Source organism: Rattus norvegicus, chromosome 9, assembly GCF_021556685.1.
Source record: "Rattus norvegicus strain SHRSP/BbbUtx chromosome 9, alternate assembly SHRSP_T2T, whole genome shotgun sequence".
Classification (NCBI taxonomy): domain Eukaryota; kingdom Metazoa; phylum Chordata; class Mammalia; order Rodentia; family Muridae; genus Rattus; species Rattus norvegicus.
In genome coordinates, this window is record NC_141542.1 from 128649290 (window position 1) to 128672612 (window position 23323).

Consider the following 23323-nt stretch of genomic DNA (forward strand, 5'->3'; position numbering starts at 1 on the left):
ACTCCTCCATTGTTGGTGGGATTGCAGACTGGTACAACCATTCTGGAAATCAGTCTGGAGGTTCCTTAGAAAATTGGACATGACCCGCGGATCCCAGCCTGCAGCAGCTCTCTGCACCCAGACCCCGTGAGAGAGAGAGACCTCACCGCCTGGTCAGGTGGGCACTCCTGAGGCTGCAGAGCGGAAGAGACCACCAACACTGCCCACCCCTGCCCACATCCCTGGCCCAAGAGGAAAGTGAATAAGGCCTCTGGGCTCCCGTGGGGGAGGGCCCAGGAGCGGCACGACCCCTGCCTGAGACACCGCCGGAACCCGAAGGAAACAGACCGGATAAACAGTTCTCTGCACCCAAATCCCGTGGGAGGGAGAGCTAAACCTTCAGAGAGGCAGACAAGCCTGGGAAACCAGAAGAGACTGCTCTCTGCACATACATCTCGGACGCCAGAGGAAAACACCAAAGGCCATCTGGAACCCTGATGCACTGAAGCTCCCGGAAAGGGCGGTGCAGATCTTCCTGGTTGCTGCCGCCACAGAGAGCCCGAGGGCAGCACCCTGCGAGCGAACTTGAGCCTCAGGACCACAGGTAAGACCAACTTTTCTGCTGCAAGTGACCTGCCTGGTGAACTTAAGACACAGGCCCACAGGAACAGCTGAAGACCTGTAGAGAGGAAAAACTACACGCCCGAAAGCAGAACACTCTGTCCCCATAACTGACTGAAAGAGAGGAAAACAGGTCTACAGCACTCCTGACACACAGGCTTATAGGACAGTCTAGCCACTGTCAGAAATAGAAGAACAAAGTAACACTAGAGTTAATCTGATGGCGAGAGGCAAGCGCAGGAACCCAAGCAACAGAAACCAAGACTACATGGCATCGTCGGAGCCCAATTCTCCCACCAAAACAAACATGGAATATCCAAACACACCAGAAAAGCAAGATCTAGTTTCAAAATCATATTTGATCATGATGCTGGAGGACTTCAAGAAAGACGTGAAGAACTCCCTTAGAGAAACACAGGAAAACATTAATAAACAAGTAGAAGCCTACAGAAAGGAATCGCAAAAATCCCTGAAAGAATTCCAGGAAAACATAAATAAACAAGTAGAAGCCCATAGAGAGGAGACACAAAAATCCCTGAAAGAATTCCAGGAAAACACAATCAAACAGTTGAAGGAATTAAAAATGGAAATAGAAGCAATCAAAAAAGAACACATGGAAACAACCCTGGATATAGAAAACCAAAAGAAGAGACAAGGAGCTGTAGATACAAGCTTCACCAACAGAATACAAGAGATGGAAGAGAGAATCTCAGGAGCAGAAGATTCCATAGAAATCATTGACTCAACTGTCAAAGATAATGTAAAGCGGGAAAAGCTACTGGTCCAAAACATACAGGAAATCCAGGACTCAATGAGAAGATCAAACCTAAGGATAATAGGTATAGAAGAGAGTGAAGACTCCCAGCTCAAAGGACCAGTAAATATCTTCAACAAAATCATAGAAGAAAACTTCCCTAACCTAAAAAAAGAGATACCCATAGGCATACAAGAAGCCTACAGAACTCCAAATAGATTGGACCAGAAAAGAAACACCTCCCGTCACATAATTGTCAAAACACAAAACGCACAAAATAAAGAAAAATATTAAAAGCAGTAAGGGAAAAAGGTCAAGTAACATATAAAGGCAGACCTATCAGAATCACACCAGACTTCTCGCCAGAAACTATGAAGGCCAGAAGATCCTGGACTGATGTCATACAGACCCTAAGAGAACACAAATGCCAGCCCAGGTTACTGTATCCTGCAAAACTCTCAATTAACATAGATGGAGAAACCAAGATATTCCATGACAAAACCAAATTTACACAATATCTTTCTACAAATCCAGCACTACAAAGGATAATAAATGGTAAAGCCCAACATAAGGAGGCAAGCTATACCCTAGAAGAAGCAAGAAACTAATCGTCTTGGCAACAAAACAAAGAGAATGAAAGCACACAAACATAACCTCACATCCAAATATGAATATAACGGGAAGCAATAATCACTATTCCTTAATATCTCTCAACATCAATGGCCTCAACTCCCCAACAAAAAGAAATAGATTAACAAACTGGATACGCAACGAGGACCCTGCATTCTGCTGCCTACAGGAAACACACCTCAGAGACAAAGACAGACACTACCTCAGAGGGAATGGCTGGAAAACAACTTTCCAAGCAAATGGTCAGAAGAAGCAAGCTGGAGTAGCCATTCTAATATCAAATAAAATCAATTTTCAATTAAAAGTCATCAAAAAAGATAAGGAAGGACACTTCATATTCATCAAAGGAAAAATCCACCAAGATGAACTCTCAATCCTAAATATCTATGCCCCAAATACAAGGGCACCTACATATGTAAAAGAAACCTTACTAAAGCTCAAAACACACATTGCACCTCACACAATAATAGTGGGAGATTTCAACACCCCACTCTCATCAATGGACAGATCATGGAAACAGAAATTAAACAGAGATGTAGACAGACTAAGAGAAGTCATGAGCCAAATGGACTTAACGGATATTTATAGAACATTCTATCCTAAAGCAAAAGGATATACCTTCTTCTCAGATCCTCATGGTACTTTCTCCAAAATTGACCATATAATTGGTCAAAAAACGGGCCTCAACAGGTACAGAAAGATAGAAATAATCCCATGCATGCTATCGGACCTCCACGGCCTAAAACTGGTCTTCAATAACAATAAGGGAAGAATGCCCACATATACGTGGAAATTGAACAGTGCTCTACTCAATGATAACCTGGTCAAGGAAGAAATAAAGAAAGAAATTAAAAACTTTTTAGAATTTAATGAAAATGAAGGTACAACATACCCAAACTTATGGGACACAATGAAAGCTGTGCTAAGAGGAAAACTCATAGCGCTGAGTGCCTGCAGAAAGAAACAGGAAAGAGCATATGTCAGCAGCTTGACAGCACACCTAAAAGCTCTAGAACAAAAAGAAGCAAATACACCCAGAAGGAGTAGAAGGCAGGAAATAATCAAACTCAGAGCTGAAATCAACCAAGTAGAAACAAAAAGGACCATAGAAAGAATCAACAGAACCAAAAGTTGGTTCTTTGAGAAAATCAACAAGATAGATAAACCCTTAGCCAGACTAACGAGAGGACACAGAGAGTGCATCCAAATTAACAAAATCAGAAATGAAAAGGGCGACATAACTACAGATTCAGAGGAAATTAAAAAAATCATCAGATCTTACTATAAAAACCTATATTCAACAAAACTTGAAAATCTTCAGGAAATGGACAATTTCCTAGACAGATACCAGGTACCGAAGTTAAATCAGGAACAGATAAACCAGTTAAACAACCCCATAACTGCTAAGGAAATAGAAGCAGTCATTAAAGGTCTCCCAACCAAAAAGAGCCCAGGTCCAGATGGGTTTAGTGCAGAATTCTATCAAACCTTCATAGAAGACCTCATACCAATATTATCCAAACTATTCCACAAAATTGAAACAGATGGATCACTACCGAATACCTTCTACGAAGCCACAATTACTCTTATACCTAAACCACACAAAGACACAACAAAGAAAGAGAACTTCAGACCAATTTCCCTTATGAATATCGACGGAAAAATACTCAATAAAATTCTGGCAAACCGAATTCAAGAGCACACCAAAACAATCATCCGGGGCTGGGGATTTAGCTCAGTGGTAGAGCGCTTACCTAGGAAGCGCAAAGCCCTGGGTTCGGTCCCCAGTTCCGAAAAAAAGAACAAAAAAAAAAAAAAAAAAAAAAAAAAAAACCAATCATCCACCATGATCAAGTAGGCTTCATCCCAGGCATGCAGGGATGGTTTAATATACGGAAAACCATCAATGTGATCCATTATATAAACAAACTGAAAGAACAAAACCACATGATCATTTCATTAGATGCTGAGAAAGCATTTGACAAAATTCAACACCCCTTCATGATAAAAGTCCTGGAAAGAATAGGAATTCAAGGCCCATACCTAAACATAGTAAAAGCCATATACAGCAAACCAGTTGCTAACATTAAACTAAATGGAGAGAAACTTGAAGCAATCCCACTAAAATCAGGGACTAGACAAGGCTGCCCACTCTCTCCCTACTTATTCAATATAGTTCTTGAAGTTCTAGCCAGAGCAATCAGACAACAAAAGGAGATCAAGGGGATACAGATCGGAAAAGAAGAGGTCAAAATATCACTATTTGCAGATGATATGATAGTATATTTAAGTGATCCCAAAAGTTCCACCAGAGAACTACTAAAGCTGATAAACAACTTCAGCAAAGTGGCTGGGTATAAAATTAACTCAAATAAATCCGTTGCCTTCCTCTATACAAAAGAGAAACAAGCCGAGAAAGAAATTAGGGAAACGACACCCTTCATAATAGACCCAAATAATATAAAGTACCTCGGTGTAACTTTAACCAAGCAACTAAAAGATCTGTACAAAAAGAACTTCAAGACACTGAGGAAAGAAATTGAAGAAGACCTCAGAAGATGGAAAGATCTCCCATGCTCATGGATTGGCAGGATTAATATAGTAAAAATGGCCATTTTACCAAAAGCGATCTACAGATTCAATGCAATCCCCATCAAAATACCAATCCAACTCTTCAAAGAGTTAGACAGAACAATTTGCAAATTCATCTGGAATAACAAAAAACTCAGGATAGCTAAAGCTATCCTCAACAATAAAAGGACTTCAGGGGGACTCATTATCCCTGAACTCAAGCAGTATTACAGAGCAATATTGATAAAAACTGCATGGTATTGGTACAGAGACAGACAGATAGACCAATGGAATAGAATTGAAGACCCAGAAATGAACCCACACACCTATGGGCACTTGATTTTTGACAAAGGAGCCAAAACCATCCAATGGAAAAAAGATAGCATTTTCAGCAAATGGTGCTGGTTCAACTGGAGGTCAACATGTAGAAGAATGCAGATCGATCCATGCTTATCACCCTGTACAAAGCTTAAGTCCAAGTGGATCAAGGACCTCCACATCAAACCAGACACACTCAAACTAATAGAAGAAAAACTAGGGAAGCATCTGGAACACATGGGCACTGGAAAAAATTTCCTGAACAAAACACCAATGGCTTATGCTCTAAGATCAAGAATCGACAAATGGGATCTCATAAAACTGCAAAGCTTCTGTAAGGCAAAGGACGCTGTGGTTAGGACCAAACGGCAACCAACAGATTGGGAAAAGATCTTTACCAATCCTACTACAGATAGAGGCCTTATATCCAAAATATACAAAGAACTCAAGAAGTTAGACCGCAGGGAGACATATAACCCTATTAAAAAATGGGGTTCAGAGCTAAACAAAGAATTCACAGCTGAGGAATGCCGAATGGCTGAGAAACATCTAAAGAAATGTTCAACATCTTTAGTCATAAGGGAAATGCAAATCAAAACAACCCTGGGATTTCACCTCACACCAGTGAGAATGGCTAAGATCAAAGACTCAGGTGACAGCAGATGCTGGCGAGGATGTGGAGAAAGAGGAACACTCCTCCATTGTTGGTGGGATTGCAGACTGGTACAACCATTCTGGAAATCAGTCTGGAGGTTCCTTAGAAAATTGGACATGACCCGCGGATCCCAGCCTGCAGCAGCTCTCTGCACCCAGACCCCGTGAGAGAGAGAGACCTCACCGCCTGGTCAGGTGGGCACTCCTGAGGCTGCAGAGCGGAAGAGACCACCAACACTGCCCACCCCTGCCCACATCCCTGGCCCAAGAGGAAAGTGAATAAGGCCTCTGGGCTCCCGTGGGGGAGGGCCCAGGAGCGGCACGACCCCTGCCTGAGACACCGCCGGAACCCGAAGGAAACAGACCGGATAAACAGTTCTCTGCACCCAAATCCCGTGGGAGGGAGAGCTAAACCTTCAGAGAGGCAGACAAGCCTGGGAAACCAGAAGAGACTGCTCTCTGCACATACATCTCGGACGCCAGAGGAAAACACCAAAGGCCATCTGGAACCCTGATGCACTGAAGCTCCCGGAAAGGGCGGTGCAGATCTTCCTGGTTGCTGCCGCCACAGAGAGCCCGAGGGCAGCACCCTGCGAGCGAACTTGAGCCTCAGGACCACAGGTAAGACCAACTTTTCTGCTGCAAGTGACCTGCCTGGTGAACTTAAGACACAGGCCCACAGGAACAGCTGAAGACCTGTAGAGAGGAAAAACTACACGCCCGAAAGCAGAACACTCTGTCCCCATAACTGACTGAAAGAGAGGAAAACAGGTCTACAGCACTCCTGACACACAGGCTTATAGGACAGTCTAGCCACTGTCAGAAATAGAAGAACAAAGTAACACTAGAGTTAATCTGATGGCGAGAGGCAAGCGCAGGAACCCAAGCAACAGAAACCAAGACTACATGGCATCGTCGGAGCCCAATTCTCCCACCAAAACAAACATGGAATATCCAAACACACCAGAAAAGCAAGATCTAGTTTCAAAATCATATTTGATCATGATGCTGGAGGACTTCAAGAAAGACGTGAAGAACTCCCTTAGAGAAACACAGGAAAACATTAATAAACAAGTAGAAGCCTACAGAAAGGAATCGCAAAAATCCCTGAAAGAATTCCAGGAAAACATAAATAAACAAGTAGAAGCCCATAGAGAGGAGACACAAAAATCCCTGAAAGAATTCCAGGAAAACACAATCAAACAGTTGAAGGAATTAAAAATGGAAATAGAAGCAATCAAAAAAGAACACATGGAAACAACCCTGGATATAGAAAACCAAAAGAAGAGACAAGGAGCTGTAGATACAAGCTTCACCAACAGAATACAAGAGATGGAAGAGAGAATCTCAGGAGCAGAAGATTCCATAGAAATCATTGACTCAACTGTCAAAGATAATGTAAAGCGGGAAAAGCTACTGGTCCAAAACATACAGGAAATCCAGGACTCAATGAGAAGATCAAACCTAAGGATAATAGGTATAGAAGAGAGTGAAGACTCCCAGCTCAAAGGACCAGTAAATATCTTCAACAAAATCATAGAAGAAAACTTCCCTAACCTAAAAAAAGAGATACCCATAGGCATACAAGAAGCCTACAGAACTCCAAATAGATTGGACCAGAAAAGAAACACCTCCCGTCACATAATTGTCAAAACACAAAACGCACAAAATAAAGAAAAATATTAAAAGCAGTAAGGGAAAAAGGTCAAGTAACATATAAAGGCAGACCTATCAGAATCACACCAGACTTCTCGCCAGAAACTATGAAGGCCAGAAGATCCTGGACTGATGTCATACAGACCCTAAGAGAACACAAATGCCAGCCCAGGTTACTGTATCCTGCAAAACTCTCAATTAACATAGATGGAGAAACCAAGATATTCCATGACAAAACCAAATTTACACAATATCTTTCTACAAATCCAGCACTACAAAGGATAATAAATGGTAAAGCCCAACATAAGGAGGCAAGCTATACCCTAGAAGAAGCAAGAAACTAATCGTCTTGGCAACAAAACAAAGAGAATGAAAGCACACAAACATAACCTCACATCCAAATATGAATATAACGGGAAGCAATAATCACTATTCCTTAATATCTCTCAACATCAATGGCCTCAACTCCCCAACAAAAAGAAATAGATTAACAAACTGGATACGCAACGAGGACCCTGCATTCTGCTGCCTACAGGAAACACACCTCAGAGACAAAGACAGACACTACCTCAGAGGGAATGGCTGGAAAACAACTTTCCAAGCAAATGGTCAGAAGAAGCAAGCTGGAGTAGCCATTCTAATATCAAATAAAATCAATTTTCAATTAAAAGTCATCAAAAAAGATAAGGAAGGACACTTCATATTCATCAAAGGAAAAATCCACCAAGATGAACTCTCAATCCTAAATATCTATGCCCCAAATACAAGGGCACCTACATATGTAAAAGAAACCTTACTAAAGCTCAAAACACACATTGCACCTCACACAATAATAGTGGGAGATTTCAACACCCCACTCTCATCAATGGACAGATCATGGAAACAGAAATTAAACAGAGATGTAGACAGACTAAGAGAAGTCATGAGCCAAATGGACTTAACGGATATTTATAGAACATTCTATCCTAAAGCAAAAGGATATACCTTCTTCTCAGATCCTCATGGTACTTTCTCCAAAATTGACCATATAATTGGTCAAAAAACGGGCCTCAACAGGTACAGAAAGATAGAAATAATCCCATGCATGCTATCGGACCTCCACGGCCTAAAACTGGTCTTCAATAACAATAAGGGAAGAATGCCCACATATACGTGGAAATTGAACAGTGCTCTACTCAATGATAACCTGGTCAAGGAAGAAATAAAGAAAGAAATTAAAAACTTTTTAGAATTTAATGAAAATGAAGGTACAACATACCCAAACTTATGGGACACAATGAAAGCTGTGCTAAGAGGAAAACTCATAGCGCTGAGTGCCTGCAGAAAGAAACAGGAAAGAGCATATGTCAGCAGCTTGACAGCACACCTAAAAGCTCTAGAACAAAAAGAAGCAAATACACCCAGAAGGAGTAGAAGGCAGGAAATAATCAAACTCAGAGCTGAAATCAACCAAGTAGAAACAAAAAGGACCATAGAAAGAATCAACAGAACCAAAAGTTGGTTCTTTGAGAAAATCAACAAGATAGATAAACCCTTAGCCAGACTAACGAGAGGACACAGAGAGTGCATCCAAATTAACAAAATCAGAAATGAAAAGGGCGACATAACTACAGATTCAGAGGAAATTAAAAAAATCATCAGATCTTACTATAAAAACCTATATTCAACAAAACTTGAAAATCTTCAGGAAATGGACAATTTCCTAGACAGATACCAGGTACCGAAGTTAAATCAGGAACAGATAAACCAGTTAAACAACCCCATAACTGCTAAGGAAATAGAAGCAGTCATTAAAGGTCTCCCAACCAAAAAGAGCCCAGGTCCAGATGGGTTTAGTGCAGAATTCTATCAAACCTTCATAGAAGACCTCATACCAATATTATCCAAACTATTCCACAAAATTGAAACAGATGGATCACTACCGAATACCTTCTACGAAGCCACAATTACTCTTATACCTAAACCACACAAAGACACAACAAAGAAAGAGAACTTCAGACCAATTTCCCTTATGAATATCGACGGAAAAATACTCAATAAAATTCTGGCAAACCGAATTCAAGAGCACACCAAAACAATCATCCGGGGCTGGGGATTTAGCTCAGTGGTAGAGCGCTTACCTAGGAAGCGCAAAGCCCTGGGTTCGGTCCCCAGTTCCGAAAAAAAGAACAAAAAAAAAAAAAAAAAAAAAAAAAAAACCAATCATCCACCATGATCAAGTAGGCTTCATCCCAGGCATGCAGGGATGGTTTAATATACGGAAAACCATCAATGTGATCCATTATATAAACAAACTGAAAGAACAAAACCACATGATCATTTCATTAGATGCTGAGAAAGCATTTGACAAAATTCAACACCCCTTCATGATAAAAGTCCTGGAAAGAATAGGAATTCAAGGCCCATACCTAAACATAGTAAAAGCCATATACAGCAAACCAGTTGCTAACATTAAACTAAATGGAGAGAAACTTGAAGCAATCCCACTAAAATCAGGGACTAGACAAGGCTGCCCACTCTCTCCCTACTTATTCAATATAGTTCTTGAAGTTCTAGCCAGAGCAATCAGACAACAAAAGGAGATCAAGGGGATACAGATCGGAAAAGAAGAGGTCAAAATATCACTATTTGCAGATGATATGATAGTATATTTAAGTGATCCCAAAAGTTCCACCAGAGAACTACTAAAGCTGATAAACAACTTCAGCAAAGTGGCTGGGTATAAAATTAACTCAAATAAATCCGTTGCCTTCCTCTATACAAAAGAGAAACAAGCCGAGAAAGAAATTAGGGAAACGACACCCTTCATAATAGACCCAAATAATATAAAGTACCTCGGTGTAACTTTAACCAAGCAACTAAAAGATCTGTACAAAAAGAACTTCAAGACACTGAGGAAAGAAATTGAAGAAGACCTCAGAAGATGGAAAGATCTCCCATGCTCATGGATTGGCAGGATTAATATAGTAAAAATGGCCATTTTACCAAAAGCGATCTACAGATTCAATGCAATCCCCATCAAAATACCAATCCAACTCTTCAAAGAGTTAGACAGAACAATTTGCAAATTCATCTGGAATAACAAAAAACTCAGGATAGCTAAAGCTATCCTCAACAATAAAAGGACTTCAGGGGGACTCATTATCCCTGAACTCAAGCAGTATTACAGAGCAATATTGATAAAAACTGCATGGTATTGGTACAGAGACAGACAGATAGACCAATGGAATAGAATTGAAGACCCAGAAATGAACCCACACACCTATGGGCACTTGATTTTTGACAAAGGAGCCAAAACCATCCAATGGAAAAAAGATAGCATTTTCAGCAAATGGTGCTGGTTCAACTGGAGGTCAACATGTAGAAGAATGCAGATCGATCCATGCTTATCACCCTGTACAAAGCTTAAGTCCAAGTGGATCAAGGACCTCCACATCAAACCAGACACACTCAAACTAATAGAAGAAAAACTAGGGAAGCATCTGGAACACATGGGCACTGGAAAAAATTTCCTGAACAAAACACCAATGGCTTATGCTCTAAGATCAAGAATCGACAAATGGGATCTCATAAAACTGCAAAGCTTCTGTAAGGCAAAGGACGCTGTGGTTAGGACCAAACGGCAACCAACAGATTGGGAAAAGATCTTTACCAATCCTACTACAGATAGAGGCCTTATATCCAAAATATACAAAGAACTCAAGAAGTTAGACCGCAGGGAGACATATAACCCTATTAAAAAATGGGGTTCAGAGCTAAACAAAGAATTCACAGCTGAGGAATGCCGAATGGCTGAGAAACATCTAAAGAAATGTTCAACATCTTTAGTCATAAGGGAAATGCAAATCAAAACAACCCTGGGATTTCACCTCACACCAGTGAGAATGGCTAAGATCAAAGACTCAGGTGACAGCAGATGCTGGCGAGGATGTGGAGAAAGAGGAACACTCCTCCATTGTTGGTGGGATTGCAGACTGGTACAACCATTCTGGAAATCAGTCTGGAGGTTCCTTAGAAAATTGGACATGACCCGCGGATCCCAGCCTGCAGCAGCTCTCTGCACCCAGACCCCGTGAGAGAGAGAGACCTCACCGCCTGGTCAGGTGGGCACTCCTGAGGCTGCAGAGCGGAAGAGACCACCAACACTGCCCACCCCTGCCCACATCCCTGGCCCAAGAGGAAAGTGAATAAGGCCTCTGGGCTCCCGTGGGGGAGGGCCCAGGAGCGGCACGACCCCTGCCTGAGACACCGCCGGAACCCGAAGGAAACAGACCGGATAAACAGTTCTCTGCACCCAAATCCCGTGGGAGGGAGAGCTAAACCTTCAGAGAGGCAGACAAGCCTGGGAAACCAGAAGAGACTGCTCTCTGCACATACATCTCGGACGCCAGAGGAAAACACCAAAGGCCATCTGGAACCCTGATGCACTGAAGCTCCCGGAAAGGGCGGTGCAGATCTTCCTGGTTGCTGCCGCCACAGAGAGCCCGAGGGCAGCACCCTGCGAGCGAACTTGAGCCTCAGGACCACAGGTAAGACCAACTTTTCTGCTGCAAGTGACCTGCCTGGTGAACTTAAGACACAGGCCCACAGGAACAGCTGAAGACCTGTAGAGAGGAAAAACTACACGCCCGAAAGCAGAACACTCTGTCCCCATAACTGACTGAAAGAGAGGAAAACAGGTCTACAGCACTCCTGACACACAGGCTTATAGGACAGTCTAGCCACTGTCAGAAATAGAAGAACAAAGTAACACTAGAGTTAATCTGATGGCGAGAGGCAAGCGCAGGAACCCAAGCAACAGAAACCAAGACTACATGGCATCGTCGGAGCCCAATTCTCCCACCAAAACAAACATGGAATATCCAAACACACCAGAAAAGCAAGATCTAGTTTCAAAATCATATTTGATCATGATGCTGGAGGACTTCAAGAAAGACGTGAAGAACTCCCTTAGAGAAACACAGGAAAACATTAATAAACAAGTAGAAGCCTACAGAAAGGAATCGCAAAAATCCCTGAAAGAATTCCAGGAAAACATAAATAAACAAGTAGAAGCCCATAGAGAGGAGACACAAAAATCCCTGAAAGAATTCCAGGAAAACACAATCAAACAGTTGAAGGAATTAAAAATGGAAATAGAAGCAATCAAAAAAGAACACATGGAAACAACCCTGGATATAGAAAACCAAAAGAAGAGACAAGGAGCTGTAGATACAAGCTTCACCAACAGAATACAAGAGATGGAAGAGAGAATCTCAGGAGCAGAAGATTCCATAGAAATCATTGACTCAACTGTCAAAGATAATGTAAAGCGGGAAAAGCTACTGGTCCAAAACATACAGGAAATCCAGGACTCAATGAGAAGATCAAACCTAAGGATAATAGGTATAGAAGAGAGTGAAGACTCCCAGCTCAAAGGACCAGTAAATATCTTCAACAAAATCATAGAAGAAAACTTCCCTAACCTAAAAAAAGAGATACCCATAGGCATACAAGAAGCCTACAGAACTCCAAATAGATTGGACCAGAAAAGAAACACCTCCCGTCACATAATTGTCAAAACACAAAACGCACAAAATAAAGAAAAATATTAAAAGCAGTAAGGGAAAAAGGTCAAGTAACATATAAAGGCAGACCTATCAGAATCACACCAGACTTCTCGCCAGAAACTATGAAGGCCAGAAGATCCTGGACTGATGTCATACAGACCCTAAGAGAACACAAATGCCAGCCCAGGTTACTGTATCCTGCAAAACTCTCAATTAACATAGATGGAGAAACCAAGATATTCCATGACAAAACCAAATTTACACAATATCTTTCTACAAATCCAGCACTACAAAGGATAATAAATGGTAAAGCCCAACATAAGGAGGCAAGCTATACCCTAGAAGAAGCAAGAAACTAATCGTCTTGGCAACAAAACAAAGAGAATGAAAGCACACAAACATAACCTCACATCCAAATATGAATATAACGGGAAGCAATAATCACTATTCCTTAATATCTCTCAACATCAATGGCCTCAACTCCCCAACAAAAAGAAATAGATTAACAAACTGGATACGCAACGAGGACCCTGCATTCTGCTGCCTACAGGAAACACACCTCAGAGACAAAGACAGACACTACCTCAGAGGGAATGGCTGGAAAACAACTTTCCAAGCAAATGGTCAGAAGAAGCAAGCTGGAGTAGCCATTCTAATATCAAATAAAATCAATTTTCAATTAAAAGTCATCAAAAAAGATAAGGAAGGACACTTCATATTCATCAAAGGAAAAATCCACCAAGATGAACTCTCAATCCTAAATATCTATGCCCCAAATACAAGGGCACCTACATATGTAAAAGAAACCTTACTAAAGCTCAAAACACACATTGCACCTCACACAATAATAGTGGGAGATTTCAACACCCCACTCTCATCAATGGACAGATCATGGAAACAGAAATTAAACAGAGATGTAGACAGACTAAGAGAAGTCATGAGCCAAATGGACTTAACGGATATTTATAGAACATTCTATCCTAAAGCAAAAGGATATACCTTCTTCTCAGATCCTCATGGTACTTTCTCCAAAATTGACCATATAATTGGTCAAAAAACGGGCCTCAACAGGTACAGAAAGATAGAAATAATCCCATGCATGCTATCGGACCTCCACGGCCTAAAACTGGTCTTCAATAACAATAAGGGAAGAATGCCCACATATACGTGGAAATTGAACAGTGCTCTACTCAATGATAACCTGGTCAAGGAAGAAATAAAGAAAGAAATTAAAAACTTTTTAGAATTTAATGAAAATGAAGGTACAACATACCCAAACTTATGGGACACAATGAAAGCTGTGCTAAGAGGAAAACTCATAGCGCTGAGTGCCTGCAGAAAGAAACAGGAAAGAGCATATGTCAGCAGCTTGACAGCACACCTAAAAGCTCTAGAACAAAAAGAAGCAAATACACCCAGAAGGAGTAGAAGGCAGGAAATAATCAAACTCAGAGCTGAAATCAACCAAGTAGAAACAAAAAGGACCATAGAAAGAATCAACAGAACCAAAAGTTGGTTCTTTGAGAAAATCAACAAGATAGATAAACCCTTAGCCAGACTAACGAGAGGACACAGAGAGTGCATCCAAATTAACAAAATCAGAAATGAAAAGGGCGACATAACTACAGATTCAGAGGAAATTAAAAAAATCATCAGATCTTACTATAAAAACCTATATTCAACAAAACTTGAAAATCTTCAGGAAATGGACAATTTCCTAGACAGATACCAGGTACCGAAGTTAAATCAGGAACAGATAAACCAGTTAAACAACCCCATAACTGCTAAGGAAATAGAAGCAGTCATTAAAGGTCTCCCAACCAAAAAGAGCCCAGGTCCAGATGGGTTTAGTGCAGAATTCTATCAAACCTTCATAGAAGACCTCATACCAATATTATCCAAACTATTCCACAAAATTGAAACAGATGGATCACTACCGAATACCTTCTACGAAGCCACAATTACTCTTATACCTAAACCACACAAAGACACAACAAAGAAAGAGAACTTCAGACCAATTTCCCTTATGAATATCGACGGAAAAATACTCAATAAAATTCTGGCAAACCGAATTCAAGAGCACACCAAAACAATCATCCGGGGCTGGGGATTTAGCTCAGTGGTAGAGCGCTTACCTAGGAAGCGCAAAGCCCTGGGTTCGGTCCCCAGTTCCGAAAAAAAGAACAAAAAAAAAAAAAAAAAAAAAAAAACCAATCATCCACCATGATCAAGTAGGCTTCATCCCAGGCATGCAGGGATGGTTTAATATACGGAAAACCATCAATGTGATCCATTATATAAACAAACTGAAAGAACAAAACCACATGATCATTTCATTAGATGCTGAGAAAGCATTTGACAAAATTCAACACCCCTTCATGATAAAAGTCCTGGAAAGAATAGGAATTCAAGGCCCATACCTAAACATAGTAAAAGCCATATACAGCAAACCAGTTGCTAACATTAAACTAAATGGAGAGAAACTTGAAGCAATCCCACTAAAATCAGGGACTAGACAAGGCTGCCCACTCTCTCCCTACTTATTCAATATAGTTCTTGAAGTTCTAGCCAGAGCAATCAGACAACAAAAGGAGATCAAGGGGATACAGATCGGAAAAGAAGAGGTCAAAATATCACTATTTGCAGATGATATGATAGTATATTTAAGTGATCCCAAAAGTTCCACCAGAGAACTACTAAAGCTGATAAACAACTTCAGCAAAGTGGCTGGGTATAAAATTAACTCAAATAAATCCGTTGCCTTCCTCTATACAAAAGAGAAACAAGCCGAGAAAGAAATTAGGGAAACGACACCCTTCATAATAGACCCAAATAATATAAAGTACCTCGGTGTAACTTTAACCAAGCAACTAAAAGATCTGTACAAAAAGAACTTCAAGACACTGAGGAAAGAAATTGAAGAAGACCTCAGAAGATGGAAAGATCTCCCATGCTCATGGATTGGCAGGATTAATATAGTAAAAATGGCCATTTTACCAAAAGCGATCTACAGATTCAATGCAATCCCCATCAAAATACCAATCCAACTCTTCAAAGAGTTAGACAGAACAATTTGCAAATTCATCTGGAATAACAAAAAACTCAGGATAGCTAAAGCTATCCTCAACAATAAAAGGACTTCAGGGGGACTCATTATCCCTGAACTCAAGCAGTATTACAGAGCAATATTGATAAAAACTGCATGGTATTGGTACAGAGACAGACAGATAGACCAATGGAATAGAATTGAAGACCCAGAAATGAACCCACACACCTATGGGCACTTGATTTTTGACAAAGGAGCCAAAACCATCCAATGGAAAAAAGATAGCATTTTCAGCAAATGGTGCTGGTTCAACTGGAGGTCAACATGTAGAAGAATGCAGATCGATCCATGCTTATCACCCTGTACAAAGCTTAAGTCCAAGTGGATCAAGGACCTCCACATCAAACCAGACACACTCAAACTAATAGAAGAAAAACTAGGGAAGCATCTGGAACACATGGGCACTGGAAAAAATTTCCTGAACAAAACACCAATGGCTTATGCTCTAAGATCAAGAATCGACAAATGGGATCTCATAAAACTGCAAAGCTTCTGTAAGGCAAAGGACGCTGTGGTTAGGACCAAACGGCAACCAACAGATTGGGAAAAGATCTTTACCAATCCTACTACAGATAGAGGCCTTATATCCAAAATATACAAAGAACTCAAGAAGTTAGACCGCAGGGAGACATATAACCCTATTAAAAAATGGGGTTCAGAGCTAAACAAAGAATTCACAGCTGAGGAATGCCGAATGGCTGAGAAACACCGAAAGAAATGTTCAACATCTTTAGTCATAAGGGAAATGCAAATCAAAACAACCCTGAGGTTTCACCTCACACCAGTGAGAATGGCTAAGATCAAAAACTCAGGTGACAGCAGATGCTGGCGAGGATGTGGAGAAAGAGGAACACTCCTCCATTGTTGGTGGGATTGCAGACTGGTAAAACCATTCTGGAAATCAGTCTGGAGGTTCCTCAGAAAATTGGACATTGAACTGCCTGAGGATCCAGCTATACCTCTCTTGGGCATATACCCAAAAGATGCCCCAACATATAAAAGAGACACGTGCTCCACTATGTTCATCGCAGCCTTATTTATAATAGCCAGAAGCTGGAAAGAACCTAGATGCCCTTCAACAGAGGAATGGATACAGAAAATGTGGTACATCTACACAATGGAATATTACTCAGCTATCAAAAACAACGAGTTTATGAAATTCGTAGGCAAAGGGTTGGAACCGGAAAATATCATCCTGAGTGAGCTAACCCAATCACAGAAAGACATACATGGTATGCACTCATTGATAAGTGGCTATTAGCCCAAATGCTTGAATTACCCTAGATCCCTAGAACAAACGAAACTGAAGACGGATGATCAAAATTTGTATGCTTCACTCCTTCTTTAAATGAGGAAAAAGAATACCCTTGGCAGGGAAGGGAGAGGCAAAGATTAAAACAGAGACTGGGGTTGTGGATTTGGCTCAGGGTTGGGGATTTGGCTCAGTGGTAGAGCGCTTGCCTAGGAAGCGCAAGGCCCTGGGTTCGGTCCCCAGCTCCGGAAAAAAAAAAAAAAAAAAAAAAAAAAAAAAACCAAAAAAAAAAAAAAAACAAAACAAAACAAAAAAAAAAAAAACAGAGACTGAAGGAACACCCATTCAGAGCCTGCCCCACATGTGGCCCATACATATACAGCCACCCAATTAGACAAGATGGATGAAGCAAAGAAGTGCAGACTGACAGGAGCCGGATGTAGATCGCTCCTAAGAGACACAGCCAGAATACAGCAAATACAGAGGCGAATGCCAGCAGCAAACCACTGAACTGAGAATAGGACCCCCGTTGAAGGAATCAGAGAAAGAACTGGAAGAGCTTGAAGGGGCTCGAGACCCCATATGTACAACAGTGCCAAGCAACCAGAGCTTCCAGGGACTAAGCCACTACCTAAAGTCTATACATGGACTGACCCTGGACTCTGACCTCATAGGTAGCAATGAATATCCTAGTAAGAGCACCAGTGGAAGGGGAAGCCCTGGGTCCTGCTAAGACTGAACCCCCAGTGAACTAGACTGTGGGGGGGAGGGCGGCAATGGGGGGAGGGTTGGGAGGGGAACAGCCATAAGGAAGGGGAGGGGGGAAGGGGATGTTTGCCCGGAAACCGGGAAAGGGAATAACACTCGTAATGTATATAAGAAATACTCAAGTTAATAAAAAAAAAAAAAAAGAAAAAAAAAAGAAAATTGGACATTGAACTGCCTGAGGATCCAGCTATACCTCTCTTGGGCATATACCCAAAAGATGCCCCAACATATAAAAAAGACACGTGCTCCACTATGTTCATCGCAGCCTTATTTATAATAGCCAGAAGCTGGAAAGAACCCAGATGCCCTTCAACAGAGGAATGGATACAGAAAATGTGGTACATCTACACAATGGGATATTACTCAGCTATCAAAAACAACGAGTTTATGAAATTTGTAGGCAAATGGTTGGAACCAGAAAATATCATCCTGAGTGCGGTAACCCAATCACAGAAAAACACACATGGTATGCACTCATTGATAAGTGGCTGTTAGCCCAAATGCTTGAATTACCCTAGATGCCTAGAACAAATGAAACTGAAGACGGATGATCAAAATGTGAATGCTTCACTCCTTCTTTAAAAGGGGAACAAAAACACCCTTGGCAGGGAAGGGAGAGGCAAAGATTAAAACAGAGACTGAAGGAACACCCATTCAGAGCCTGCCCCACATGTGGCCCATACATATACAGCCACCCAATTAGACAAGATGGATGAAGCAAAGAAGTGCAGACCGACAGGAGCCGGATGTAGATCGCTCCTGAGAGACACAGCCAGAATACAGCAAATACAGAGTCGAATGCCAGCAGCAAACCACTGAACTGAGAATAGGACCCCCGTTGAAGGAATCAGAGAAAGAACTGGAAGAGCTTGAAGGGGCTCGAGACCCCATATGTACAACAATGCCAAGCAACCAGAGCTTCCAGGGACTAAGCCACTACCTAAAGACTATACATGGACTGACCCTGGACTCTGACCTCATAGGTAGCAATGAATATCCTAGTAAGAGCACCAGTGGAAGGGGAAGCCCTGGGTCCTGCTAAGACTGAACCCCCAGTGAACTAGATTGTTGGGGGGAGAGCAGCAATGGGGGGAGGATGGGGAGGGGAACACCCATAAAGAAGGGGAGGGGGAGGGATTAGGATGTTTGCCCAGAAACCGGGAAAGGGAATAACACTCGAAATGTATATAAGAAATACTCATTTGTTTTCTCTTGTTAGAACTTAGTTTTTGTCTTCCAAAAATGATGGTTATGCTCTGTCTGTACTCTTTAAAAGATATTTATTTTAACATACAGGGAAGTTTAGAGCAGGTAACTAAAAACAGACAAAGTTTGTTTAGCTCAGACTTGCTTGGTAGGTAGCAGCCCTCAAAGCTGTTGGAGAACCTGCTGAGAATGGCATTTGAGATGCTTTAACTCACCATGACAGAGGCTCCCAATCCTAGCAGTGACCCCTTCAAGGCCTCCAAGAGGATGTGGGCATCGTGACCAAGGACTCCACCTGGACTGGGGTGCACTGATGACTGGGCATTACTGCCCCAATGCCTCATCCACTGCCAGGACTGCCCAAACCGTGGACAAAATGGGGCAGAGGACAGGCCTTCTGCTGCTTAAGATAGAGTCAGGTCGGTCTCCTGAGTTTCTCTCAGGAAGAGCAGGGTTGCCAGACCTGGCAGTCAAGGCTGACCTTGTGGTGGGACCTTGGTCCCCAGTGAAGCCATCGACACCACAGCATCACAGTCGGGCAGGCGTCCGGGTAACCGGTCAATCTCTTCCATTAATTGATATGTAGGCCTGTGAATTATCCTCCCGTTCAATCAGGTAAAATCCACTCTTCTCAGGTTTGAAGGGTTTGATGACAGACGAGTAAAAGAAGCAACTTTCTTCTATTCCTTTACCTAAAGAAACTCACTTTTCCGTAACGGATCCCTGTTATCGACCACCCACGTCTCACAGTGAACAGCCAGATAGGAGGAAAGGGTAAAGTTGAAAGTTCATGCAAGGTCTGAGGATATGAAAGCTGTGAGGAAGTTTTTTGGCTCTAAGGTGTTTTAAGGTTGGTAAACACAGGTTACGAGTGTTAGAGGATGGAATAAAAAGTGTGGAAAAGACTGAAAAACCCCTACCCGTTCCTTCCCCCACTGTGGTCCTGGTGCAGTGAGGATCTCTTTGTTCGCTCCAGTGCAGCCCCTCAGACTCCAGTGCGGCCCCTCAGGCTCCAGTGTGGCCCCTCAGACTCCAGTGCAGGCCCTCAGATCCAATGCAGTCCCTAAGATCCAGTGCAGCCCCTCAGATCCAGTGCAGCCCCTCAGACTCCAGTGCAGCCCCTCAGGCTCCAGTGCAGCCCCTCAGATCCAGTGCAGCCCCTCAGATCCAGTGCAGCGGCTCAGGCTCCACTACAGCTCCTGTTCACATCAGGGCCGGAACTTTCCTTATTGAGGTTAAGTAGGAGGATTGCAGATGGAGGAAGGCACTGTCCCTGGCGGATCTGGTCCTGCTTTTCTCTGTTTCTAAGAACATTTCACAGACTTTCATATACTGCCCTCGAGGGCACTGCATGCAGTTTGTCAAAAACCTAAAACCCTGACAGCCCGACCTCTCCTACTAACAAAGGGTTGACTGCAAATCACCGAATGTAAATTATTGTTCTTCATGGACATCAGCATGGGACGGACACAAACGACCATGTAACTGTACCGTGGCTACACCACCCCTGAGTCTATTATAGACCCAAAGGCTAAGTAGGGGCACCAGAGACGTTTGCACATCTGTGTTTATTTCCACAATAGTCAGGAAGTGGAATCAGCCCAGATGCTCGACAGGTGCACAGAAAAGAAATTATTCTTCATATGTAATGGAAGTTTATTCAGCCATTAAAAGAGCGAAATTGTGAAAGATCTATGCAGGAAATTGGTGCCAAATTGAGATCATGTTAAATGAAATAAGTCAGACTCAGAAATACAAATATTGCATTTTTCTTTTCTATGCATAATCTACATTTCACCCGAAAGACATGGAAGAGGAAGGGCCGATGTGGGGAGGAAGGCTGGACAGGTGGTAGGTGGGCAATTACTGTTAGTGTATGTAATGGCTGTTCCTGGATGTCAACTTGACTATATCTGAATTAACGACAATCTAGACTTGCAGGGCTCACCTGTGATCCAGACCTTGCGGCTTGAAAACACACCTTTAATAATAAGTAATACCCCTGGTATTACTTTTTAAACTTCATTTTCTTTTTTTTTTTTTTTTTTTTTTTGGTTCTTTTTTTCGGGGCTGGGGACCGAACCCAGGGCCTTGCACTTCCTAGGTAAGCGCTCTACCACTGAGCTAAATCCCCAGCCCCTAAACTTCATTTTCTTTATGTACCACTGTTCTAATCTCTTGTTTCTACTCTCCAGTGTTTCCCGGTCATTAAGAATTCCATTCCTTTTGCTCAAGTGCTTTCATATTTGTTTCTGATCAGAGCAACATCTCCTGTAGCTCAGCCGTTCTGGGAAGGGCAAGGTGGGGGAAGGAAGGGCCTGTAAAAAGCTCCTCCTTGGCAGTGGAAAGCTGTGATGCTTATCACTCTCCAGTGTGCACACACAGGTATTGGCTTTGGAGTACAGTAGGAAGACAGATTTGAAAACTAAAAGTTTGGTTTCTAGAAATTCTGAACCTTACATTCCATATTCAGGGGTTTTTTTATGACAAATTTTATAAATAGTTTCGGAAGTGGAAGAAAGGATGTGATGGGATCATCCTTCAGCTGTGCTTGATTAGAATCTTTTTGCCTTTCTACTACAACCATCTACCCTGGCATGATTCAGGGAAATTCACTTTCAGTACAAAAGGAGTTTGTGAGATGCAGACTTTTCCTAGGTGGGGATGGGATGCATAGGACAGCGTCCCCTTCTTGTGCTATAATCCATGTGGCTGGAAGCAGACATTAAATTATTCTTCAACACTGTTTTGTATGTTTGCTTTAGTGGGGATGGGTTTGCCTGAAACCACAAGGGGGCAGTGGGAGCTGCAGAGCCATAGCCTACCTTTCTAATCATGCTGTAGAGCATGGGGTCTCTGTTTGGAAGAGAGATCAGTAGTAGCTGGGGTTGGGGGGGGTCAGAAATATAACAGTTTAGGGGTCCCTTTGAGTTGTTTCTGGAGGGATTGTGAAATCTGTGTTTATTAAATTTGTATACTTTACAAGAAAGTTGTATCTGCTAGTACTAGCCAGGCTGCCATTGTTCTTGCTCCCTGACTTCAAAAAAAATCCCCGGCTCAACTATCAAGAGTGTACTTTTCTGACAAATTGTTCCTCAATATTTTCTACATCAAAGTGGCTTGAAAAACATCTTAACCTAACTTGACTTACAGTCTACATTTGCAAACTCACTATAAAGTCGGTGATTATTAGTAACAATTTATGCCCCTAAGTTCTTTCTGAGGGTGTTAGTTGAATCATTAATTCATTCTCATAGCAATACTTGAAAAAGATCAATGACTATTAATGCAAATGCCAAGGACACTGCCCAGTGAGGGGTTGGAAACCCCCTTAGAGTTGTCATATAACTCATAGATTAGGAGGGATGTGATGACCACAAAGACAACAAGCAGAACGAAACTTCATAAGTGCATGAAATCCTTAAGATGCAATCCTATGCATCATGTGTCTCTCAAAGGCACACCCATCATGGTTGTGCTAACCAATGGGCCATACTCTGTGAGTTCTAAAGCTGTTTGCTATTCCTCTCACATGGGCCTTGACAGAAGATAGCCTCAGAACTCCTGAACTTGGAATGATGGGTAGTTGTGAGCCCCATGTAAGTAACTGCAAGACCAGCAAGTGCTCTTCACTGCTGAGCCATCTCTCCCGCCCTGTGTTGCCTATTCACGGTCAACATTCACATTGCTAATATCTTCATCTGTCCATTTGTAACTCTTTAGACATGCATTCCCTTTTAGTAAGATCTTATTAATATTATAGTTTAACCTGGGGTACTTCAGGTTTCTGCAAGAAGATACAGAACTAAAGTGAATGTATAATTCTTTATATAAGCAAGGTCTTTTCCCTTCCTTCCCTTCTCTGAGAGGGTAGGGACCTACCTGAGTATCTCCCTACCCTGGCTCATCAAGGCTCCACCAGAATAGGCACATCCTCTCCCACAAAGCAGCCTGTTGTAGAACTGAGAGCCTCTGCTTCAGTTGTTGTGGTGCCACATGGAGACTGAGCTTCACCTGTGCTATACATGTGCCGGGGGCCTTGTTCCAGCCTGTGTGGGTTCTGTGGTTGGTGGCTCAGTCTCTGTGAGTTCCCAGAGGTTCAAGTTAGGTGACTCTGTTGGTCCTCCTGTGGGGTTCCCATCTGCATCCTGAGCCTTCAATCCTAGCCCCCAGCTCTTTCCTAAGACTCCTCAACCTCCACCCAATGTTTAGCTGTGGCTATCCGCATCTGTTTCAGTCAGCTGCTGAGTAGAGCAGTT

General features: G+C 42.2%; 1 pseudogene; it reads left to right on the forward strand.

Moving 5' to 3' along the window:
* LOC148003915 (uncharacterized) overlaps positions 1–23323 on the forward strand; it is a 46120-nt pseudogene that overhangs the window by 14968 nt on the left and 7829 nt on the right.